The 27159-nt window shown below is 41.0% G+C and overlaps 1 protein-coding gene and 1 long non-coding RNA gene across 6 annotated transcripts in view; both read right to left on the bottom strand.

Annotated features, from left to right (window-relative positions):
• Positions 1–27159, bottom strand: part of PDE4DIP (phosphodiesterase 4D interacting protein) — a 232141-nt gene that overhangs the window by 119357 nt on the left and 85625 nt on the right. The window lies entirely within an intron of this gene.
• On the bottom strand, positions 6072–27107 carry LOC116530993. The gene is made up of 2 exons (XR_004260211.1): positions 26612–27107; positions 6072–7976 (listed from the first exon to the last, which is right to left on the bottom strand). It is a non-coding gene; the product is annotated as an uncharacterized LOC116530993 (long non-coding RNA).

Here is a 27159-nt window from a genome sequence, read left to right as displayed (position 1 = left end):
CACTGTACTACAGCCTGGGAAACAGAGCAAGACTCCTTCTCAAAAAAATAAAAAATAAATGAATGACTTTCTCAGTTTCAAACTAAGAATGCTCTCTAATAGGCATATTATTAACCAATTGGCAATAAAAGATCGAATGCACTTTAGAATTCCCGCATTCTCCTCTTCCACCGCTCATGCTCTCCGTTAGAAGGGCTAAACGTCCTACTCTTGCACACTGCACTGGAGCTCAGAAATACTGTCTTAAAATCTCCAGATCTTAAAATGGACATTTTAGGGGGGAAATTGAGTATGGACCCAGTATTAGATGGTGTGATGGAATTATTTTTAAGCTTTTTGGGTACAATAATAGTATTGTGGTTATGTTTAAAAACAAAGCCTTCTTTGTTAGAGTTACATTCTGATGTCTTTCCAAATAAAATTGTGTGATGTCAGAGAGTTGCTGTAAGGAGTGGAGGAGGACGAGACGGGGAAGGAACGGTGCAGGGAGATCACTGAAAAGAGCAGCAGAACGTTGGGAACCATTACAGCCGAGTGACGGGAACATGGCTCCCTGGTAAAGGAGGTACCATTTTCATGGTCTTGGTTTATATTTGAAAATTTTCAAACTTACATAATGAAAAGTCAAAAGGGGCATTTTCATCCCCAAAAGGTAAATGTCCATATTCTTTTTTATTTTCTCATTTTCATTTCTGGAATTACCTAAACTCAATCATAGAGAGCAAAGAAAATTCGGCTCCCGATGGCCGCTTCTTTCAGCCACTAGACTCACATAGAGTCGGCGGTGCGGAGTCTGCTTCCCAATACTGAGGGACGAAGAAAGTTAAACCTGCCTCTAGACACCTCTCAAACTTGGGAGACTCAGAATACAACAGGGTATAGGTTACAGGGAGGAAAGAAGAGATGCAGAAATAAATTAAAAACAAGATTTGTTTAAAGAGGAACTGCAACTCTTTAACTGGGCAGATTGAATCAATAAAAGGACAGCTCTCTCACTTCACCTCTTATCCTTTAGTCTCTTCAACTTTCATATTGCCTTACTCACTCTCTTCCTCTCCCTTTCACCTGCTCACCTTACTCAGCTGGAACTGCGCCGTCTGATCTGACACAGGATCATGATGGCATCAGTCATTACCCAGCAGCCATTTTTTCTGATAACTGGAGTTCTGAGTGATGACAGTTCATGGTGAGATCATTTCCAAGACGTCGCTAGCCACTGGTGGTACTACTCTCCACTAAACACAAGGGCTTTTACTAATAGAGAAATCAATCACACAAGTGTCCTTGGATGCCACCAAGGCTTTTCCTGAATTGCTGTCAGCCTATGATGGCTTCTCTGTCGAAACCTGTTCTTCATTAAGGCTCAGCTCAACATCCTCACCACAACCTTTGTTGAAATAAACCTTTCCACAACCTCGCAGTCAAAACTAATAATTTATTTTCTCTTCATTTCAACTGTACTTCATTTATAACTTATATGACTATAATTTAATAACTGAGATTCTTCTGATAACTACAAAGAGATGCTATCATAATTATCTCTGGGCAACAGGCAAAAATCAAGATTGTCTGTAATAAACCAAGATTCATACCAGGTCATCCGATGTTTACCTCTGCTATAGCACTCACCCGATTCTGTCTTTCATTGTTTATTTAAAATGTCTGCCTCCCCATTTAGGTTTTAGAAAAGTTCTTGGTTCACAATAAGTGTCAGTATAAGTTTCTGGAATAAACACTTTGTTATCACTCTTGAATTGATGACTTACATTTATTTTTAATTTTTTTTCCATTTCACCCAAAGTAGAAGATGACTTACATTTTTGTTTTGGCATTTAACTTCACATTTGTGCATTCATGTGTATACATTTCAACCCATCTGCAAGCTTATATCCCTCACAGTTTGCTGCTGGGCTAGGAACAGACACTCAAAAAATAGTGGTGCAGTGGCTCACGCCTGTAATCCCAACACTTTGGGAGGCCGAGGAGGGTGGATCACTTGAGGTCAGGAGTTCGAGATGAGCCTGGCCAACATGGTGAAACCTCATCTCTACTAAAAATAAAAAATTAGCTGGGCGTGGTGGCGGGCACCTGTAAATCCCAGCTACTCGGGAGGCTGAGGCAGGAGAATTGCTTGAACCCGGGAGGCGGAGGTTGCAGTGAGCCGAGATCACACCACTGCACTCCAGCCTGGGCAGACTCCATCTCAAAATAATAACAATAATAAATAGTGTTTTTTAAAAAAACTTGACAGCATGCCAGGATACATTCACTGATAAAGTCAACAAGAAAGTATTGGAGATTAAAGACTGTCAAAACCTAAGTGCTTTTCTTGGCATCATCGTCCTTGACCTCAAGGAGCTCTCAGTGTATGTAATCAGAGTTGCATTAAGGTCTGTGAGTGAAGGAAATGGGTACTGCACCTTTGCAAGAGAGGAGCAGGCCTTCCACAAAAGAGTCTATTTGGGACAAAAATCCATAAGACCAAATCCCACTCTAATCAATTCTGTAAACTAAAGGAATTAAAAAAAATAATTTAGTGGCAGGGAGAGTTTCAAAATCCTGTAGGGAGCCCTTCATGTAACTCCTGATTTATTCAGCCAAAGTGAAAAGTAACTATTAGTGAATGGGCTTTATTTTAAAATCTTTTCTTTTTTAGAATCTTATCTCTTCTAGGAAAAGTGTAGTAAGTACTTTTTGTATGCAGAGTGAATTTCTTCTCCACGTTTCTCTGATATCAATGAGCCAAGTCCATAACTCTATAAACCAGGGAGAGGCACTGAGCATTTTCACAAGGGACTCTATCTGTCTTGACCAAAAGACAAAGAAAGGGCTGGTCATTGCAGGATCCCTAGAAATACATTTTAGTAGCTTCCAAGTGAATTCTTCTGTAAACAAAGTTTCTCTCCATTCATAAGTTTTAGAGCAAAAATGAAGCCTTAGTGAGTCTAGATATCTGGGTGACATTAACTTCCTGTGTGGCCTTAGACTAGTCATCCCAAGAGCTTTATGTTTTTACACAATTAACTTGAATAAAAGCCTCTCCTTCTTGCCTATAAGAATGATAATACCACCTGCATTACTCATCTTTTATGCTTATGTGAGAAATCTAGCCACCAATCAGAAGGTGTCCAAATGCAAAGCATTAAGTTTTTAGACTTTAATGTGAAGTGGAAGAAAGCCTTGATTCAGAGGTACAATCTCTGCCTTTCTACAGATTCCGTATTTGCTATCTTTTACTAGTGCAGTTAAGTCCCAAATTAGAAACATAAGCCGCCCCAACATGTGACAAGTGTCCTTCATTGCCAGAGAAAGGACGGTGGGGCTGTGTCCTCAGCCTCAGCAACCAGAAGATTCTGCAAGACAAGGACACACTCCTGCCAGAGCCTGCTTTAGTGTCCAGTCCTGTTCTCCAAAGAGATGGAAAAAACCAAGTGGAAAAGTTTTAGTTTATTCAGTACAAGGCTTCATATCCAAATGGCAAAACTGCTCTGTTCAGGTCATGTTTCAAGCCCAACCTATATCAGTCCTTAGCAAAAGCCTCAAAGCAATACCAATCCTTTCCCAGCCTGGCTTACCTTGATTAGACAAACACACATATCCATGTCTGAGTAAGCACTGAGGCCATGGAATAATGCTAAGGAGGCTAGGGCATGTGCGTGCGTGCGTGCGTGCGTGCATGCGTGTGTGTATAGACAGAGACAAAAAGACAGTGCTCATTGGAATGCTGGGATAGTAGCATTTGTTTATTCATTTGTTTTTTCATCAAATATTTAGTGAGCACCTACTTTGTATGTGCAAGCACTTTAATAGGTACTAGAAAGAGCAAGACAGAACGACAGTCTTCAGAGAATTTACAGCCTATGGGGATAGTTAAGCCAATGATTATCGTAGCATGTAACAAACAAAAGAGAACCCAGAATCAGATAGCTGTATGGAAATTCGGACAGGTGGCAGATATAAATAGCAGCAAATACATGAATCAATGCGGGTCCATCATATAACTCCTAGCTTTAGTCTCTAAACATAGGGTCCTAGACCTAACTCAAGATATACCATACCTTGGTTTGCTCTTTCTCTAAGCATTCTCGTTCTAGTCTTCTGGGGAGCAGAAATATAACTACAGCATCGCCAAGGGAAAATAAAGAATCCAGTACTATTCTAGTAATTTTAGGACAGCAGTACAGTACAGTGCAAAGTATAGGCTTTAGAACTAAATTGGCCTGGACTCTAAACATGAGCCCTCTCACATTCTGTTAGGTTGAACCATATAAAAAGGAGACATTCAACTATTTTTTACAGTTTCTCATAGTTCATCTCTGTATTCTAGAGGTAAATGACTTTAACCTAAGTTTCATTTCCTTCAGTTGTTAGTTTTTTTAAATGATGCTAATATCCCTACCTTTCAGGGTAATAAATGAAAAGGTGTAAAAAAAAAAATACCTGACATACAGTGGGTGTTCAATAAATGTTAGTTTTCCCAAAGGTAGTCAGATGCATGAATCATAAGAAGAGGTATTTCTGGTCAACACTAAGCTTAAGAACCCAAGAAAAGATATATTAAAAACGAGACATCTTTGGATTTTGATAGCGGGGAAGGTTGTATATACACAGGTATGTATGTAGGGGCAGAAAGTAAATGGGAAATCTCTGACCCTTCTGCTTAACTTTGATGTGAAGTTAAAACTGCCCTAAAAAACGAAATCTGACCAGGTGTGGTGGCTCACACTTGTAATCCTAGCACTTTGGGAGGCTGAAGCAGGAGGATCCCCTGAGCCCAGGAGTTTGAGACCAGCCTGGGCAACACAGAAAGATCCTATCTCATTAAAAATAAATAAATTAATTAAAAAATAAAAATAAAATAAAATAAAATCTTTTTTTTTTAAACAAAAAGGACAAATGGGGGAAAATTAGGTGTTTGGCCAGTTTTATTTAGACTCTGAGCACCGAGTTCCCAAGATACACTCTAGTGTGGTATTCACACTGATCTCCGACTAAACCCTCCTCAGTGTGTCATGAGCTATTCATTCCCAATAGTCACTCTGTTAAAATCTTGGTTGTCTCCCAGAGGCCTCTGTTGATGTGGCCCAACTGAGCTGGCAAGTGAGAAAACATATACATAAATACCAATGATCTCAGTGATTCTTTCCCCTCCCCAGGACATTCCTTAGCAGAACCAATCTCTCTCACTTGGCTGGAGCCTCTCTGTTCACAAATAGACCTGGCTGGGCTTAATTTAGCCCTTGACAGGCGTCCTGCAAAAGCCAGGGGTAATCCTGGAGCCCCTGCAATCCCTCAGGACACCTTGCGTGGAGACAGGAGCTAACAGGGATGTTCAGAATATGTGTTTTTTTCAGCTATTTAGGAACTGGAGCTCATGGGAACCATCCTTTACTTCCTTGACTTCTCACATAAATGCTTTCTTTGGGCAGCAGCTATAGAAATGGAAATTCAGTTACATCTTACCTCAGAGTATAAAAACCATATTAATTTTTCTATAGATAAATTGTTGCATAGGAAACCTGCTAAATATTTTTAAATTATCTGTGACATCTAACATAATCTAACACTTATCCCCAAATTCAGCTTTTAATTCTGGATTGAAACATACTTTGATCTTTGCTCCAAAAAGGACAAAGCCAGTCACTGGTGTTCTGCAAAGTCTACGATCATTTTTCTAACGTTGAATCTCACACGATAACTGAACTCTAAGTTCTAACATCTAGCAGTCACTCCTGCCCTAGAACCCTGGCTGTGTCCTGAAGCCAGATCCCACGATCAGGCAACTCTTCTGAAGTTTTACTTCCGCTCGGGACCAGGGACAGCACTTACCCTGTAGACTCTATAGATGTGCCATCTGGGATGGCAGGCATGAGCCACATGTGGCTACTGAACCCTTGAGATGTGACTAGTGAAAATCAAAATGTGCTGTGAGGATTTCAGACTTAGCATACACTGGGTTTCAAAGACTAACTACAGCAAAAGAATGTGAAATCCCATCAATAATTTTAAAACGTTGATTTCATGTTGAAATGATAATGTTTTAAATATATTATTAACATTAATTTCACATAATATTTTTTGTTTTTTAAAATGTGGCCATCAGAAAATTTTAAATTACACGTGTGGCTTATATTTACATTGGACAGCACTGCCTTATGTTAGGAAAGGATGTACTTGCTTTAAGTACATTGCTTGAAGTCGTAGTCTGACCTGCATCACAGTTAATCCTGTGGTCTCATGGAACATTGGAGAGTTTTGTGCAGTGTTGGCATCCATCAACCATCAAAATACCAAATGACTCTAACTAATTATAAGTAAAGCAAAACCTTTGGGCAGAGATGATAACAGGCACTGCACTTAACAGGAGTCAGCATGTCACGACGCTGCTCAGACTACGTTCAGACGTTAAACTCTCAGTGTCAGGGGCTCCCTCTACCTTCTCACCATTGTAGCCCCATCACTAGCACAATGCTCACATGTAGAAGACAATGATATATTTATCAAACAAATGGATGTTGTTCAGAATAAAAATATAACCCTCTTGAAAAACAATTCTCCCTGTCAAGAACTTCCTCTTCTTACTGTTTCTTTTCTCAATTTGTTTGCTTCCTACTTCTGCCAACCCCTGTCTTGCAGAGACTGCTCCATCCCTGTAAAAGGTGAAGGTTCAACTGGAGTCCTCCAAAGCCAGCTGGGCCTAGGGTTTGGGTGGGCAGGTGGTTGGGGAAGGAGGAGATAGGAAAGGATGGAAAAGTGGCTCCCCCTCTACCTTTTCTGTGGAGATCAGCCTCATCTGCAACTTCTAAGGTATTTGCAAGCAATCAACATTAATGTTCTGGTGGAATCGGAGTTGGACTCTGAGAAGTAATTAGGGTTACGGACTGAAAAGATACAGGTATTCCAGGTGTGAACAAGGATATGTCAGCAAGAATTAGTACACATGAGGAAGAGTAACTCATTCTAGAAATATATTTGAAAACACATGTAGGGGAATAAAGCTGGCTTCATACCTCAATAAGAATATTAAAACAAGCAGAAGAAAACACTGACAGTCTCTTACCACATATCAATCCATCTACAGCATCGAGGATTATATTCTCTGTCTTTCCACTTATGACTATAGATCATCTATCCATGCTACCTAAAGCCGAACCTTCCACTTACATATTAAGTCCTATTCCCCTTAAATAGGCAACACCCAGAAGGTTTCCCCTTCTTCTCTTTGTCAATATTTCACTATCTAATGGAAAATTCTATTGGCATGTGAACATGCTATTGTTCATATGTCTTCCTAGAAATCCCCTATGGATCTCACACCCTTATCAGGTTTGCCCCATTCCTTTGCTCTCCTTTGAAACAAAACTCAAAGTAATTATTCATACTCACTGACTCCAATTCACCTCACATTGTTTCTTAAACCCACTGCAGTCAGGCTTTTGTCTCCACCACACACCAGAATTACTCTAATCAAGATCACTAATGACATCCATGTTGTTAAATCCAAAGGTCGATATTTAATCATCATATTACTCAAGCTCTCAGTGGCATTTGAAAGGTGGATCCTGCCCTCTTCCACTCTATACATTCTTCATTTGGCTTCCAGGATTCTGGACTTTTTCTCCTACTTCACTGGTTTGTACCTTCTCTATCTCCTTTGCTGATTCTTCCTATTTTCTCCAAACTATTGCTGGAGTGATATAGGGCTTAGTCTCTGGTCCTTTTCTCTTCTACCTGGGAAGCTCTAACTCCAACTTCTTTGGTGATCTCCTATAGTTTCATGGCTCTAACTATTTAAATTTAATATTTAAAAATCTACTTGCTGATAACTTCCAAATTTATGTCTGTAGTCCAACCCTATTTCCCGAACTTCAGACTTATGAATTCAACTGCTTACTTAATATTGGCACATAAATTGTCTAGCAAATAAATTACACATCAAATGTTCAAAATTGAACCCCTACGCTCCACCTTCAAATCTGCGCCGTGCATACCCTTCCCTATTTCAGTTATGCCAACCCCATCCTTCCAGTTGCTTATGCCAAAAGCCTGGAGTCTTTCTTGATTCCTTTCTTCCTCTCCCATTCCACATCCAGTCCATCGGCAAATCCTTTTAGATCTGCCACCTTCACCATTTGTTCCCACATGCATCGCTATTACCTAAGTCTAATCACCATCAGTCCCTACATACATTTCTGCAGTGTCTTCCTAAGAGTCCTCCTGGTGCTTACTTTTGTTCTCCTATGCCCTATTTACAATACTGTAACCAGGTTTATCATTTTAACAGTCAGACAGAACAAGCATTTGTTAGAATCCTCCTCTTCTCAAAACCCTTCAATGGGCTCCCATGTCACTCTGAATAAAAGCTGAAGTCTTTATAATTAACTACAAGGACTTCTGCGCCAGCCCTACTTCCTGTGGAGCCTCATCTTCCAGCGTGCTTACTCTTGATCATGCTGCATCAGCCACCAGCTTTCCTGATGTTTCTTTACCCAGAATATTCTTCCCTCAGTTCTCTATTTGGCTAACTTCATCATCTCCTTCAAGTTGCTATTTAAAAATTATTTTCTATTTGGAAAATAGTTAGGCAGTATCTATTTAGAAAATAGTTGGGCAGAAATACAGATTGGGCATCCCTAATCTAAAAATTCAAAATCTAGCATGTTCCAAAATCCAAAACTTTTTGAGGATTAACATGACGCCACAAGTGGAAAATTCCATACTTGACCTCATGAAGGGTTGCAGTAAAAATGCAGGCACACAACACACAGTTTATTCAGCGTCCCTGAGAGAAAAGTAAAATGACATTCGGGCTTGTATGTAAGGTGTACATAAGACATAAAAAAATTTTATGTTTTGGGACCCAAATTTTATATTGGGCCTCATCCCCAAGATATCTCACTATATATATACAAATATTCCAAAATCAGAACAAATCTGAAACACTCTGGTTTAAGCCTTTCGGATAAGAGATATTTAATCTATACATGCTTATTATATGACCTAACAGTTCCACTACTGGACATTTACCCAAAAGAAATAAAACAAAGATTTGTACATGAATATTCACAGCAGCTTCATCCATAATACCTTGTCACTGAACACAACTCATACATTCATCAACAAATGTATGAATAAACAAATTGTATTATATTCATACAATGGAATACCACTCAGCAATAAAAATGAATGTACTGCTGATACAAATAACATGGATGAAACTCAAAATCATTATTCTAAGTGAAGGAGCCAGATACTATAGTCTATACTTTATGATTCACTTTCAATGAAATTCTAGAATAGACAAAACTAATCTATCAACAGAAGGCAGATCGATGGTTTTCTGCAGCCAGAGGTATGAAAAGTTTGGAACATGTGGCACCTGTAGGACATATGGAAACGTTTTTGGGGTGATGGAAGTATTTTAATCTTGATTGCGTGGTATTTGTTATACACTGGTATACACATGTTAAAACTCATCTTGCATACTTAATAAAGTTTATTTAAACAAAAGATGAAAGGAAAAACAAAAATGACATAGCAAGTGGCAATGCAAACTGCCAAACGCAAAGCGTGAGTAAGGAGCTCAGCTGCATGGAGGCTACTGGGCTAGGATGCTTTCACGGCCTCAGGTCAGCTTGGAAGGCCATAAATGCTGTGAAGCTGAACCTAGAAACAAATCTTCCTGCATTGGTAACTGTCATGTTTATTTGCTTCCCTTTCCATCCCATCTCTTCAAAAAAAAAGTAAAAGATAGTGTGGTTCACAAACTACAATGTGGCTCCCCATAACCCTCTTCTTGGTGTTTGTGCCCTTGTATAACTCCCTCTCTTTGGGTACGAGCAGGCCTTGTGACTTGCTTCTAACCAACAGAATATGGCAAAGGTAATGGAACATCACTCCTGTGATTGTTAAATTTTAAGACTCTCTTGCTTGCAGACTTGCTCTAGAGCCTCTCCTTGTTTACTTGAAGTAAGTGGCCATATGGGGAAAGCTCACCTGGCAAGGACCATTAGGCTACTTCAAGGAACCCTAGACAGCCTCTAGCCAACCTCTGGCAAGAAGTCAAGGCCCTCAGTCCTACTGCTACAAAAAAAAAATGGATTCTGCTGACAGCCCAAGTGAGCTCTGAGTCAGATTCCTCAGTCAAGTCTCTAGAGGAGAATGCAGTCTGGCCAACACCTTGGCTGTAGCCTAGGGAGACCCTAAGCAGAAAACACAGCTAAGCAGTGCCTGGATTCCTGACCCACATACATTGTGAGATAATAAATGTGTGAGGGGTGAGGGAGGGGTGGGGCTAGGGGTGGCTGTGCATTTGGGTATGGAAGGGTGTTTTAAATCGCTTTCTAAACATTGCCTCTCCTGGCCACTCCTTAATACTGCAACCTGCTCTCCTGTAATTTTTTTTCAACACGTATTTTAGGTTCAGCGGGTACACGTGCAGGTTTGTTACATGGGTAAATTGCACATCACGGAGGTCTGGTGTACAAATGATCCCATCACCCAGGTAGTGAGTACAGTACCCAATAGTTTTTCTTTCTTTTTCTTTTTTCTTTTATTTATTTTACTTTAGGTGCATCCTATATCTGGCATTTCTCCCCATGTTATCCCTCCCCACCCTCCCCTCCCTTCCCACCACCCGATGTCTCTCCCCTATCCCCCCTCAACTGTCCCCTGTGTGTGATGCTCCTCTCTCTGAGTACACAAGTTCTCGTTGTTCAACACCCACCTATGAGTGAGAACATGCGGTGTTTGGCTTTCTGTTCTTGTGTCAGTTCAACCCTCACCTCCCTTCCACCTTTCCCCCTCTGGTAGGCCCCAGGGCTTATTGTTCTTATCTTTGTGTCCATGTCTCAGTGTTTAGCTTTCACTTATAAGCGAGAACATGCAGCATCTGGTTTTCTGTTCCTGTGTCAGTTAGCTTAGGATAATGGCCTCCACCTGCATCTATTCTGCTGCAGAGGACATTATTTCATTCTTTTTATGGATACATAGTATTCCCTGCTTTATATGGACCACACTTTTTCTGCCGAGTCTACTGTTAATAGTTGATGCCATGTCTTTGTTATTGTGAATAGTGCTTCGATGAACATACAAGTGCATGTGTCTTTTTTGTAGAACAAATTATTTTCCTTTGGGTATATATCCAGGAATGAGATTGCTGTCCTTGTCCCTGCTGAGGATACGAATAGCTGAATCCTATTCTTATTCCTAATCACCACTTGTCACATATTGAGACTTCAGGTACCTAAAAGGCACTATTAGGTCACCTCTGTCTTCCCCCAAAGTGAAAATCCCAATTCTATTCCCCTTTTCACATAAGACTGATTTTCTAACTTTTTAAGTTTGGTTTGAATAATTTCCTATTTCCTCTGAATTCTGGAGTTCCAAGCCAGGCTCAGCACAAATCTAACAGGGCAAACCATAGAGATAAGAACAGCCCAGGCTGTTCACAGCAAGTTGCACCTGTTTTAAGAGTAAAAATGAGGTCAATGCCACTTTGTACTGCAGATACCTCAGTGAGACAGTGCCACCTCTTCCTGCCACAATCTTGGCAAAAGTCACTATGAAATTAGATATCATTTTACTAGAGCCCTTTCTTTTTCTCCAGTCAGACCTAACACAATGTAGTTATTCACTGAAAAACACCATTTGTATTTGAAAGAGTTACTAACTAAATTCTAAAGAATGTACCGAAGTCTTGCTTAACTGTAGAATGAGGCCACGCGGCTGCTGGGATACCAGGTACTCTCCCTGAGCCTATTGATGGCAAATTTGGTTCTGTGAAAAATGGGAACAAGATACCCACTTCATAGGACAATTATATGGTTGAAATTAAATATGTGGAAAATGCATAACACAGTGCCTGGCACACGGGAAATGCAAAACAGATTTCTTTCTCTACAGCATTTAAATGGGAAGCATTTAGCATTTTCTTTCCATGTGCATGAGTGAATTTGGGAAAAGGGAACAGAGGATGTGGGGCAAAGAAGGACAGAAAGGGCCTACGAATAGGAAGAATTTAATTCCAGAAGGTGGGACAAGACCTGGGTCCACGCTTTCTGCAGATTAAGTAGCTGCAAATGATAGGGAAGGAGTTCTCAGGCTGCCTTCCTCATGACCATTTATTTTCCTGCACCTTGTATCAAGAACCTTAAGCAAACTGTCCTTTTGCAGCAGTAGAGAAAACAGGAGGAGGGAGAGGGGTGGGTAGAAATCAGAAAGCTAGCAGTTGAAGGCCAACTCAGAAAGCATCAGGTGGAATTCCATTTCTAATTGACATTACTGTCCTCTAACTGCAGCAGTTCTTGCCAGCCCTTTTATGTGCTCCCTACAGAACCAAGTTTTCACACAGCTGAAGGAACCTGTCTGCTCTCACCCCAGCTTCACTGAAGATGGCAGGGACTGGTTATTACTAATCTGCCTTGGAGTCTTCTGAGGCTCCAACTGGTTTGTCAGGAAGCTGGGCTTCCCTACAATCCCACACACTATAAGACGTCAGAAAGAACAAGCCTTAGAACAAATACTGCTCCTCACCTCTAAGGGATCTGCTCTTCTGAGTCCCAGAAGTTCACTGTCTTCATTTGATTTCTGCTGCGGGAAGACCCTGGGAATCCAGCTCTGGACCCAGCGCTTCCTGATTTTTGAAGGAGAGAGCTCACAACCCCGTTGTCATCAATAGAGCTGTGCTAGGTGAATGTGAAAGGAAAATATCTTGGGCTCCCAAAATTACTAAGCTAAAAGGAAAACTCAGGATCATGGCAAATGGAAGTAAGAACTAGATTGTAGCTCCGACTTGGACAAACAGAGCAGCATGTGGAGGCTCGCATCATGAATTCTTGCTCCAGAACGACTACAGAAATAAATTATGAAACCCAAGAGAACCCACAGACCCCCTGAAGGAAGCAGATTGCTCCTGCAGCATCCAGGAGACACCCCAAATACTGTGTTGGTATTTACTTATAGAAATGCAAATGGCCTGGAAAGTGTCAGCAATAGAATCAAACAAGTAGAATAAAGAAATTTAGAGCTCAAAGACTAAGTCTTCAGCTTGACCCAATCCAACAAAGACAAAGAAAAACAAATAAGAAATATGAACAAAGCCTCCAAGAAGTCTGGGATTATGTTAAATGACCAAACCTAAGAATAATTGGCATTCCTGAGGAAGAAGAGAAATATGAAAGCTTGAAAACCATATTTGAAGGAATAATTGAGAAAAGTTTCCTTGACCTTGCTAGAGACCTAGTCGTCCAAATACAAGAAGCACAAGGAACACCTGGGAAATTCATCATGAAAAGATCTTCACCTAGGTACATTGTCATCAGGTTATCTAAAGTTTAGACGAAGCAAAGACTCTTAAGAGCTGTGACACCAAAGCACCAGGTAACCTATCAGATTAATAGCAGATTTCTCAGCAGGAACCCTACAAGCTAGAAGTGATTGGAGCCCTATGTTCAGTCTCCTAAAACAAAACAATTATTAGCCAAGAATTTTATATCCAGGGAAACTAAGCTTCACATATGAAGGGAAGATACAGTCTTTTTCAAACAAATGCTGAGAGAATTTGCCATTATGAAGCCAGCACTACAAGAGGTGCTAACAGAAGCTCCAAATCTTGAAATAAATCCTGGAAACACATCAAAACAACCTCTTTAAAGTATAAATCTCACAGGACAGATAAAATAAAAATACAATTTAAAAACAAAACCCAAAAAACAAGGTATACGGGCAACAAATAGCACAATGAATGGAATGGCACCTCACATCTCAATACCAACATTAAATGTAAATGGCCTAAATGCTCCACTTAAAAGATACCGAATTACAGAATGGAGCAGAATTCACCAACCGTCTTCTGCCTTCAAGACTCACCTATCACATAAGGACTCACATAAACTTAAGGTAAAGGGGTAAAAAAAGACATTTTATGCGAGTGGACACCAAAAACAAGCAAGAGTAACTATTCTTTCTTTTTTTTTGAGATGGAGTTCACTCTTGTAGCCTAGGCTGGAGTGCAATGGCGCTACCTCAGCTCACTGCAACCTCCGCCTCCTGGGTTCAAGGGATTCTTCTGCCTCAGTTTTCCAAGTAGCTGGAACTACCGGCATGAGCCACCACACCTGGCTAATTTTTGTATTTTTGGTAGAAACAGGGTTTCACCATGTTGACCAGGCTGGTCTCCTGACCTCAAGTGATCCGCCCACCTCGGCCTCCCAAAGTGCTGGGATTACAGGCAGGAGCCACTGTGCCTGGCCCAGGAGCAGCTATACTTATATTTGTGGGTAACCCCCCCCCATATAGGTACCAAGGAAGGAGAGCTAAGCAGAATCCTGGCACAATTAAGGCCTGGAGGATATCTCAGTTTATAGTGTTACTACTCAGTTATTTCCATACACACACACACACACACATACACACACACACATATAAAACTATATCTTAGTTTATAATCGGAGAAATGCCTAGAGTAGATACAGTACAGAGCATGAATTAGGGAATAAGCAGCTTATAGTTGGAGGAACGTCTGGAGCAGACACAGTGCAGAGCATGATTAAGGGAAAACAGTTATACCAGGGCAAGAATCCATGGCCCAGGCGGCAGCGTTCAGTATCATAAAGATACCTGCTGTATGGCAGGCTCAGGGCAAGAGCCACTCCTCCTGATAAAGGAGTCGTAGGACCTTGCTCCAGTTCTTGTGGAAGGCTGCCCTCAGACCGGCAATCACACCCTGGTGACTGTGAACTTTATCAGCCCTTGTTACTGTGCTGCTGGAAAAGCATTCTCCCATGGAACTCATTGGAAGCTGCCAGCAGGTGGCGTAGACCCTGACAGCTCTGTCACTGCTATGTGACCTAAAGCATCCTCCTATAAATCTTCTTAGTAGCTTGCCCTAGATAGAGGTATTACACACTGCACCCTCTTCACTACGCACAGCCCGCCTCCATGCCTCGGTGACCTAATGGGGGTGGACCCCTTACTGCACACTGTCCACCTCTCAGCCTAAGTGGCCTAATGGGAATGGACCCCTTACTGCACACTGTCCACCTCCCAGCCTACGTGACCTAATGGGGGTGGACCCCTTACTGCACACTGTCCACCTCCCAGCCTAGGTAACCTAATGGGGGTGGGCCCCTTGTTTTACTGCTCATGACCCTATCACTGTCCTTAAAGATGACTTCACTCACTGCCCTGCCCCCTAACCTATACACAATAAATACTGATGCTTCTGGACATTTGGGGCCTCGCCTGACTCTGCTTATAGGTGGCATGGCACCCCGAGTCCAGCTGCGTTTTTCTTGTACTTCTGTGTCCTGTCTCTTTATTTCTCAGATCCTGCACCTCAGCACAGCATAAGGCTCACCCCAAGACCCTGTGAGTCATCATCCCTACAATATTAGACAAAACAAACTTTAAAGCAACAGCAGTTAAAAAAGACAAAGAGTGACATAACATAATGATAAAAGGCCTTGTCCATCAGAAAAATATCACGATCCTAAACATATATGCACCTAACACTGGAGTTCCAAAATTTATAAAACCATTTCTAATAGACCTAAGAAATGAGATAGCAACACAATAGTGGTGGAGGACTTCAATACTCCACTGCCAGCACTAGACAGGTCAACAAGACAGAAAGTCAACAAAGAATGGATTTAAACTATACCCTGGAACAAATGGACTTGACAGGTACACACAGGACATTCCATCCAACAACTACAAAATATATTCTATTCAACAGTGCATGGAACTTTCTCCAAGACAGACCACATGGTAGGCCACAAAACAAGCCTCAATAAATTTAAGAAAATTGAAATTATATCAAGCACTCTCTCAGACCACAGTGGAGTAAGACTGGAAATCAACTCCAAAAGGAACCTTCAAAACCATGCAAATATATGGAAATTAAATAACCTGCTCCTCAATGATCATGAAATCAAGATGGAAATCAGAAACCTATTTGAACCTAATGAAAATAGTGACACAAACTATCAAAAGTTTTGGAATACAGCAAAGGCAGTGCTAAAAGGAAACTTCAAAGCCCTAAACACCTACATCAAAAAGTCTGAAAGGGCACAGACAATCTAAGGTCACACCTCAAGGAACGAGAGAAACAAGAACAAACCAAACCCAAATCCAGCAAAAAAAAGGAAATAACGAAGATCAGAGCAGAACTAAATGAAATGGAAACAAACAAAAAAAATGCAAAAGATAAATGAAACAAAAACCAGATTTTTGGAAAAGATAAATAAAACTGATGGACCATTAGCAAAATTAACCAAGAAAATAAGAGAAAAAATCCAAATAATCTCAATAAGAAATGAAATGGGAGATATTACAACTGACACCACAGAAATACAAAAGATCATTCAAAGCTATTGTGAACACCTTTACGTCCATGAACTAGAAAACCTAGAAGAGATGGATAAATTCCTGGAAAGATACAACCCTCCCAGCTTAAATCAGGAAGAATTAGATACCCTAAACAGACCAATAACAAGCAGCAAGATTGAAATGGTAATTTAAAAATTACCAACAAAAAAAGTCCAGGATCGATGGATTCACAACAGAAGTATTACCAGACATTTAAAGAAGAATTAGTACTAATCCTATTGACACTATTCTACAAGATAAAGAGGGAAACCTCCCTAAATCATTCTATGAAGCCAGTATCACCCTAATACCAAAACCAGGAAAGGACATAACCAAAAAAGAAAACTGCAGACCAATATCCTTGATGAGCATAAATACTAAAATCCTTAACAAAATATGAGCTAACCAAATCCAACAACATATCCAAAAGATAATCCACCATGATCAAGTGGGTTTCATACCAGGGATGCGGGGATGGTTTAACATACACAAGTCAATAAATGTGATACACAGCATAAGTGGTATTTTTAAAAATCACATCATCATCTCAATAGACACAGAAAAAGCATTTGTCGAAATCCAGCATCCCCTTATGATTAAAACTCTCAGCAAACTCGGCATTCAAGCGATGGACTTCAATGTAACAAAAGTAATCTATGACAAATCCAGAGCCAACATAATAAAGAATGGGGAGAAGTTAAAAGCATTTCCTCTGAGAACTGAAACAAGAAAAGGATGCCCACTCTCACCACTCCTCTTCAACATAGTTCTGGAAGTCCTATCCGGAGAAATCGGACAAGAGAAAGAAATAAAGGGCATCCAAATCAATAAAGAGGAAGTCAAACTGTCACTGTTTGCTGATGATACTATTGTTTACCAGAAAATCCTAAAGACTACTCCAGAAAGCTCCTAGAACTGATAAAACAATTCAGCAAATTTCCTGGATACAAAATTAATGTATGTGAATCAGTAGCCCTTCCCTATACCAACAGTGACCAAGCTGAGAATCAAATCAAGAACTCAACCCCTCTTACAATAGCTGCAAAAAATAAAATACTTAGGAATATACCTAACCAAGGAGGCGGAAAGACCTCTACAAGGAAAACTACAAAACACCGCTGAAGGAAATCACAGATGACACAAACAAAAGGAAACACATCCCATGCTCATGGATAGGTAGAATCAATATTGTGAAAATGACCATACTGCCAAAAGCAATCTACAAATTCAACACAATTCCCATCAAAACACCACCATCATTCTTCACAGAATTAGAAGAAACAATTCTTAAATTCATATGGAACCAAGAAGGAGCCCACATAGCCAAAGGATGACTAAGCAAAAAGAACAAATCTATAGGCATCACATTACCTGATTTCAAACTATACTGTAAGGCCACAGACATGAAAACAGCATGATATTGCCATAAAAATGGGCACATACACCAATGGAACAGAATAGAAAATCCAGAAATAAACTCAAATACTTACAGCCAACTGATCTTTGACAAAGCAAACAAAAATATCAAGTGGGGAAAGGACACTTTTTTCAACAAATGGTGCTGGGATAATCGGCTAGCCACACGTAGGAGAATGAAACTGGATCCTCATCTCTCACCTTACACAAAAATCAACTCAAGATGGATTAAGGATTTAAATCTAAGACCTGAAACTCTAAAAATTCTAAAAGATAACATCGAAAAAAAAACCCTTCTAGACATCAGCTTAGGCAAGGATTTCATGACCAAGAACCCCAAAGCAAATCCAATAAAAACAAAGATAAATAGCTGAGACTTAATTAAACTAAAGAGCTTTTACACAGCACAGCCAAAGGAACAGTCAGCAGAGTAAACAGAACCTACAGAGTGGGAGAAAATCTTCACAATGTATATATCTGACAAAGGACTAATATCCGGAATCTACGACAAACTCAAACAAATTAGCAAGAAAAACACAAACAATCCCATCAAAAAGTGGCTAAGGACATGAATAGACAATTCTCGAAAAAGGATATACAAATGGCCAACAAACATATATAAAAATGCTAAGGATCAGGGAAACATCGTCTAATGATCAGGGAAAGGCAAATCAAAACCACAATGTGATACCACCTTACTCCTGCAAGAATGGCCATAATCAAAAAATCAAAACAGATGTGGATGTGGATGCAGTGAACAATGAACACTTCTACACTTCTTTTGTTTTTAGGTGTTTATTATTATTATACTTTAAGTTCCGGGGTACATGTGCAGAATGTGTAGGTTTGTTACACAGGTATACACGTGCCATGGTGGTTTGCTGCGTCCATCACCCTGTCATCCACATTAAGTATTCTCCTAATGCTATCCTTCCCCAACCCCTCATCCCGCTGCTGTCCTTCCCCTAGCCTCTCACCCCCGACAGGCCCCAGTGTGTGATGTTCAAACAGGGAACACTTCTACACTGCTGGTGGCAATGTAAACTAGTACAACCTCAATGGAAAACAGTGTGGAGATTCCTTAAAGAACTAAAAATAGAACTACCATTTGTCCCAGCAATCCCAATACCCAGAGGAAAAGAAATCATTATACAAAAAGATACTTGCACACGCATGTTTATAGAGCACAATTCACAACTGCAAAAATGTGGAACCATCCCAAATGTCCATCAATCAATGAATGGATAAAGAAAATGGGGTGTTTATATACATACACACACACACACACACACACACACACACACGTATATACATATGATGGAATACTACTCGGCCATAAAAAGGAATAAATTATTAGCATTCACAGTGATCTGGATGAGATTGGAGACCATTATTCTAAGTACAGTAACTCAGGAAAGGAAAACAAAACACTGTTTGTTCTCACTTGTAAGTGGGAGCTATGAGGATGCAAAGGCATAAGAATGACACAATGGACTTGGAGGACTCAGGGGGAAAGGATGGGAAGGGGGTAAGGGATAAAAGACTTACAAATAGGGTGCAGTGTATACTGCTTGGGTGATGGGTGCACCAAAATCTCACAAATCACCACTAAAGAACTTACTCATGTAATCAAACACCACGTATTCCCCAATAAACCATGGAAATAAAAATAAATAAACAAAAATAAATAAAAGGAAAACTCAAGCTGGAAACTGTAGGGCAAAGCTGCCTCCCATTCTATTCAGAGTTATCTCTCTGCTCACTGACATAAATGCCTATCTAATTGCCTCCTGCGGAAAGGTTAATTAGAAACTCAAAAGAAAGCAACCATTTTTCTCTCACCTATGTGTGACCTAGAAGCCTCCTCCCCACGTTGAATCTTCCAGCCTTCGCTTCAAGTCATCCTGCCTTTCCAGGCTGAACCAGTGTACTTCTTACACTGATTGATGTCTCATGTCTCCTTAAAATGTACAAAATCCAGCTGTGCCCCAACCACCTTAGGCATAGGCCATAAGGACTTCCTAAGGCTGTGTCAGGGGCATGTGTCCTCAACCTTGGCAAAACAAACGTTCTAATTTAACTGAGACCTGTCTCTAATTTGTGAAGTTCACAGTGGCAGGACTAGATTTACGTCTGTGTTGAGCAGATACTGAGCTTGACTGGCAAGAATCTGGAGTGGGAGTAACTGAGAGAGGCAGCTACCTGTGTGATCTCAGGGAGAAGATCTGAGACTTACCAAGAAAAAGTGACCTGAAAGAACTGGCTGACTTCAGGCCCTTGACCAGTGCCTAGACCCTCTTTTTGCAGCTCCAGATCACAGCCTTCATGCTAGGAGTCTCCCCGCCACTCACCCAGGGACCTTAAGGAAGGGCTTCCTCTGCCTGGTGTGGTGGTTCACACCTGTAATCCCAGCACTTTGGGAGGCTGAGGCGGGTGGATCACCTGAGGTCAGGAGTTCGAGACCAGCCTGGCCAACATAGTGAAACCCTGTCTCTACTAAAAATACAAAAATTAGGTGGCCATGGTGGTGTGTGCCTGTAATCCCAGCTATCCAGGAGGCTGAGGCAGGAAAACAGCTGGAACCCAGGAGGCAGAGGCTGCAGTAAGCTGAGATCACACCACTGCACACCAGCCTGGGGCGACAGAGCAAGACTCTCTCTCAAAAAAATAGAAGGGCTTCCTCTTCTCAAGCCTTTGGGTGGGCTTTCTAAAGTCCCGTGTGCATGAAGAGGTGGCCTGTAGTCCTTTTCAGCAGCAGGGCTCACATGGGGCTGGGAGATGAAAAGGCACCCTGTGCCTTTCGTTCACTCCCCACTCCATCAAGCCAACTTTCTAAATAACAGGGATGGTAACTGCCCAGTGCTGCCCAAAGTCACTTCTAAAGTTGCTTGGCAAAAAGCCACATGACTATTACTTAGCTCTCCACAGAACGGCATGTACCAAGTGGGATCACTGCTGTTGGTGTGTGGGTGGATTAGCTGCTATTGAACATGATAGGGCGGGCTCCTTTCCAGTTTCCACCAGCCCCCCATCCCCATGCCTACTCCGTGTATCATAGAGCCTCCTTTCTCTGCGCAGTTGAACTTGATCAGATGAGATGGCAAAAGGCAGAGCAGGGAGCCGGGCAAAAGAAAACAATACGTTCACAGTGGCTTTTGAAAACCTACGGATGAGACTCCTGAGGGGGCTGGGGAACTAAATCTTTTCTTTTGGCTGTAGGCACAGGGTGCAGATTCATCTATCTGTGAATTAGATGAATTCTAGCTCCTGCCGTGTGGGTTCTGTTTTAGCCCAGTAATGCAAAAAGAAAGAAACACAGTTCTGACAAGCACTTACATTTCTTAAAATTTTGTTGAAGACCCCAGAGGTCTTACAAGCAGGCTGAACAGGTAGTTAGGGCTCCTGGACTCTAGTCTGAGCTTGGCTACTAATTTACTGTGTGACTTTAGGCAAATTACTATTCTAACTTTCGTCATCTTATCTTTAAAATGAAGGGTTTGCTCTTTAGAGGAAGCTGAGTGAATGGCATATGGGAACGCTCTGTACTATTTTTATAACTTTACAGTAAGTCTGAAACTATTTTTAAATAAATGCTTTTCTTAAAAAGTGAAGGGATTATGCATGTTATCTTCAAGATCTTCTCTACCTCTGAACAGTGATTTTATGTTCCTACTTATCTTCCCTCAGGTGAAAGTAAGTCTCTTTCCAGCTATCCAAACATATATCAAAGCAGAATTTTTCCTCACTCCTGCCCTAGGCAAGATGTTAATTAGCCCCAACACAAACCCGTTTTCTGCTTTTAACATATCCTATACCCAGGGCAAAATTTAAATCATCTAGAACACGTTTTAAAACACCCCATCCATACCCACTTTGTTCTTTCAAACAAGTAAATTTATCCAGCAGGGAAGAGCTGTTGCTGGCAGTCCAGCTTACAGAACCTCAGCCTTGCCCTAGCAACTGGGCTAATTATAACTCCGGCTACCTGGTAACAGCACTAGATTTCCCTGACATTGGCTGGCAGTTCCAAAGTCATCTCAGCTCTGCCCGCCACCTCACATCCTGAGAAGCCGTCAGAAAAGCTGAGAAACTATGAGTCTCTTTTAAGGAACCACCTAAGCTGGGGTGAGAACATTCAGAGAGGCTGCCCAGAATCACAGGACTTCAGAACTGGGAGGGATGTTTGCGTCAATCCTGGTCCAGCCCACTCATTTAAACACAAAGAACCAGAAGCCCCGAAAAAGTGACTTCCCTTAGCCTGGCCTTCCTCTTGATTCCTTTCCCTCAGTTCTCCCATACTGATCAATCATCAAGTCCTACAAATATTTTACCTCTTAAATATTTTAAAGATGAGCTGCCTCCCCTCTATTCCTACAGCCCTCATTCAGGCCTTCTTTGTCTTGGCCAGTCTGTTCTCACTCATTTCCTGCCTTGCCTCTCCCTCTTGAATCTATCTTTCCCAGGCATCAGAGGGATCTAGCAGGTTCCCTGCAGCTTAAAGGCCGTCAGTGGTGCCTTATCACCCTCAGGATAAAGTCCACACTCTTTAAAATGGCACAAAAGACTGTGTCTCTCCTATCAGCCTAATTCCTTGCCTAATACTTAACTCCAGCAACACTGAACTACTTCTAATTCTATGCACACACCCTATGGTTTCTTGCCTCAAGGCTTTTGCTTGTGGCAAAAAATTCTCTCCTCCAAGCTCATCATCCATTGACTCACTAATGCTTATTCCCCTTTGAAGACAAAGTTCAGGGGTCATCCTGAAGAATCCTTTGCAGATTTTCTTTCCATCCACTCTATTCGTTTGGGATCAAGGTGCCCCCTTTGAGTTTCCTTACACTTTGTACATAGCTCTGATACTGCCTTTTACTATACTGTGGCACCTGTGGTTTACTCACCTTTGAAGTCCCGACTTCTAGTACTTGGAACGTAGCAGGTACCTAATTCATACTTAAGAATGAATGAATGGGTAAGTACAAAACTTTCCAAGATTTCTCCCCTGCAGCCTCATCTTACCACCGCCACAAGCCCTCCATACCACATGATCTAGCCCTACTGAATGATTCAGAGTGTGCCAAGCACCCAAGGGTTTTGTACGCCTCTGTGCCTTTGTATATTGTTTCTTCTGTTTGAAATGCCTTTTCCCATTTCTTGTTGTGTTACTACGTTTTAGGATTCAATGCAAACTTCACATACTTGGCAAGGCCTTTCCTGGTGGATTTTATTATACTATAGAGCAATCTGTCCATACCTCTATGGTAGCCCTTCTTACACCATTTATATTTATTTGTTGCTGTCTTCATCAGAATCTAGCACAGTGGCTGGTGTAAAGTAGATAATCAATAGACATTTGATTGAATACAGCAATGTGTGTGTGCAAACATGAGCAAAAGAATGACTAAAATGATATTGCAAACAAGGGAAACATTTGAGATAGAAATTTATAATGCCTATTTTTCTCAAGTATAATATGCTACTTCTATCAGGGCGTAAACCTGGATGTACGTAAGTTATAGGAAGAAGTAGCCTTGTAAAAGTTCATGCATTAAGTAGCCATTGTTAGAGAGATAACTGAAAGTGGATTAGAATTAATTTAGGGCCCAGAATTTAGTTTGAGATTCGTTTCCCAGTGACTGGGAAAAAATTCCTAAGTATTCAAAGGGAAAAAGCATTTCTCTGCAGGCAACTGTTAAGAATTCTCATTAAAAGCTCTGAAAAATGAGGTAAGTTGTGTTAAGCAACAGCAGAAGTTGGTTTTGGTTAAAAGTTTCACTATTTTTTAAAGTAACTGATGTTTTGGGGAAAGTTGCTTTAAACATTTTGTGTATGTGTGAGATGGGGTCTCTGTCACCCAGGCTAGAATGGAGGCGGACGATCATGGCTCACTGCAGCCTCAGCCTCCTGAGCTCAAGCAATTCTCCCACCTCAGCCTTCCAAGTAGCTGGGACCACAGGCACACAATACTATGTCAGCTAACTAAAAAACAATTTTTTAGAGAGATGAAGTCTTGCTATGTTGCCCAGGCTGGTCTCAAACTCCTGGGCTCAAGTGATCCTCCCACCTTGGCCTCCTGAAGTGCTGAAATTACAGACATGAGCCAACATCCAGGCTTAAACATTTTTTTTGTGTGTGTGGTAAAATATGCATCATAAAATTTGCCATTTTACGTATTTTTAAGTATACAGTTCTGTAGCATTAAGTACATTCACATAGTTGTTCAAACATCATCAGTATCCATCTCCAGAACTTTTTCCCAAATGAAACTCTGTAGCCACTAACACCCCATTCCCTCCTTCCCCCAATACCCGGCAACCACCATCCCACTTTCTGTCTTCAGTATTTGACTACTTTAGGTACTTCATTTAAGTGAAATAATAAGTGTTTGTCCTTTGGGGATTGACTTTACTTAGCGTGACACTCATGTCACAGCACATGTCAGAGTTTCACATGTTTTTGAGGCTAAATAATTTTGTTTATTCACTCATTTGCCAATGAACACTTGGGTTGCTTCCACCTGTTGGCTACTGTAAATAATGCTCCTATGAACACAGAAACACAAATATCTGTTTGAGTATCTGTTTTCATTTCTTTTGGGTTATACCCAGAGTGGAATTGCTGGATTATATGGTAAGTCTATGTTTAATTTTTTGAGAAACTCCATACTGTTTTTCACGGCACCTGCACCATTTTATATTCTTTCTAGCAATATACAAGCGTTCCGATTTCTCCACATCCTTACTAATACTTGTTATTTTCTGGGTTGTTTTATTTTGAGTATAGTAGCCATCCTGATGAGTGTGAAGTTTAAAAAACAATTAACCAAAATCATAAATATTGGTTACAAATATTTAATAGATAGATTCCCCCTATTTTCTTCCAATTTTCATTCCCCAAAAGAAGAAATAAATAAGTATGACCTCATGAACCTCAGAAGGCTGAGAATGGAGAATTGGCACACAGAGTGTGCACAGACACAGACACACACACACATGGACCGTGTTCATACGAGGCTTCTAGAGAACCGTTTAACGATAGTTTGGCTGGCCAGGTGTGGTGGCTCACACCTGTAATCCCAGCATTTTGGGAGGCCGAGGCAGGCAGATCACAAGGTCAGGAGTTTGAGACCAGCCTGGCCAACATGGTGAAACCCTGTCTCTACTAAAAATACAAAAATTAGTCACGTGTGGTGGTGGGTGCCTGTAACCCCAGCTACTCAAGGGGCTGAGTCAGGAGAATCACTTGAACTCAGGAGGTGGAGGTTGCAATGAGCCGAGATTGTGCCACTGCACTCCAGCCTGGGTCACAGAGCGAGACTCCCTCTCAAAATAGATAAATAAATAAATAAATAAAGAATACAATCATTAATTCTGGCAAAAGCAGCCACACAGCCACTTTAGACAATAACTAGGTGCATGCTCTCTAGTATGTATCTCCAGGTATGCAGGATAGAAATCACAATCCTTTCTTTTTATCTAACATCTAATAGATTGAGACATGTTTACACATGGGAGAAAGAGCAGGGCAGGAAGTGATGACTCTAGTTTAGGAAACTAATATTCACAGAAGTTAAGTAACTTGGCCAAGATCATGTAGCTAGAAAGGGCAGATTAACAATTTAGGTTTCTGGACGGGCACGGTGGCTCACGCCTATAATCCCAGCACTTTGGGAGGCCAAGGTGGGCGGATCACAAGGTCAAGAGATCAAGACCAACCGGGCCAACATGGTGAAACCCCATCTCTACTAAAAATACAAAAATTAGCTGGGTGTGGTGGCGCACGTCTGTAGTCCCAGCTACTCGGGAGGCTGAGGCAGCAGAATTGCTTGAAGCGGAGGTTGCAGTGAGCTGAGAGTGTGCCACTGCACTCCAACCTGGCACCTGGCTGCAGAGCTAGACTCTGTTTCAAAAAAAAAAAAAAAGAATTTAGGTTTCCTTAGAGTTCAAACTTTTGTCCCAACATTTTGGTAACTCACCAAATAACTCATCCTTCTCTAATAGCCTTCCTTTGGTTCAAGTCAATCTTCCTAAATCCTAGAGCCTCATGGAGTTCCTGAGCTTCCCCGTAAGTCTGCAGGTAAACTGTAACTCATCATGTTGCCCAAAGCCTAAAGAAATCAGGCTAGAATGAGCCAAAAAGAAATTTAACCAACACAGCCTTTTTCATCTGTTTTCTTTGGATGAACATTTGTATCTGAGAATGCCAAGGTAAATTTGATGCAATAGGGACACTTGGATTATATTATGTTATTCATACACAAGCAAACAAAAATTGAGAATTGAGACAAATAGGACAAATGGTCCCAAGTCCACAATTGAGGAAAAAGAAATTGATTGGGAATAAAAAATAATAGTCCAATGTGAATGCTTCCAGGAATTAGACTTATCTGGATAATTTTCCCATCTCTCAATTTGTCACAATAATGGCAAATATTTATTGAGGGCTCACTATGTGATAGGCCTTATGCTGAGCCCAGCTAATAGACTCATTTAATCTTCCTCCAGATCCTATATGATAGGTGTAACTACTGTACTTGCTTTAGCTCAGAGAAATTATGGTATTTTTCCCAACACAAATAGTAAGTAGAAAAACCAAGGTTTCACCCCAGGTCTTGCCAGTTTGTGGCAACTTACTTAACCAACAGAATAGTAAAAACAATGGCAATTTGGTAGGCAGGTAAAATCAGTAGGCTGTTTACTATCAGTATAGAAGTATGCTATTTACAAACCTCAAAAATTGGTCAGGAAAAGTATCATCCAATCTCAAAGATGAGAAAACCAAAGAAGTTTCAATATCAAAGAGGGCAGGCAGTTTAAGGGCATAAAACAACGGAACACAACTCTCTCAACTCATATCTAAGAGCCAAATCCACTTTAACCTCCAATATCAATTATATCATATTTAAACATCGACTCTATCTGGTCAAGGATGACAACATTCTATTTCTCCTGACCCTTTTGCTGTCAGATCTGGCCTTGTCAGTTTGTAAATTTCATTCTTAGAACGGAAACTTAATTCACACAAGTTGAACAAGTAGTCTTCAGGGGGCAAAACTCAGTGGATGATGGTTTTGTGTGACATTTGGAGACTGGGTGTTTACCACACAGCAGTGGATTTCATAAATTCCACGGTCAGACATGATTCCAGTGGCGACACACTTGGCTAATATGAGAAGATGCAGGATTAGGCAATCAACAATGAGGAAGTCAGCCAAGTTGCCACCCAAAAATTACTTACCACAGCAGCTGCGGTCCAGAAATGCTAACAAGCCAGTCTCCCTAGGAGTGGGCCATACTCAGCTGTGGACCACTCAACAACATTTTCTCACTCTGTTTTGCTGCAAAGTCAATGTACTGCAATGATTTCTCCTTTGCT

Source organism: Sapajus apella, unplaced genomic scaffold, assembly GCF_009761245.1.
Source record: "Sapajus apella isolate SASKATOON/1434 unplaced genomic scaffold, GSC_monkey_1.0 scaffold69, whole genome shotgun sequence".
NCBI lineage: Eukaryota > Metazoa > Chordata > Mammalia > Primates > Cebidae > Sapajus > Sapajus apella.
Note: the sequence above shows the minus strand (reverse complement) of the source record. Positions and strands in the feature narration are given on the sequence as shown.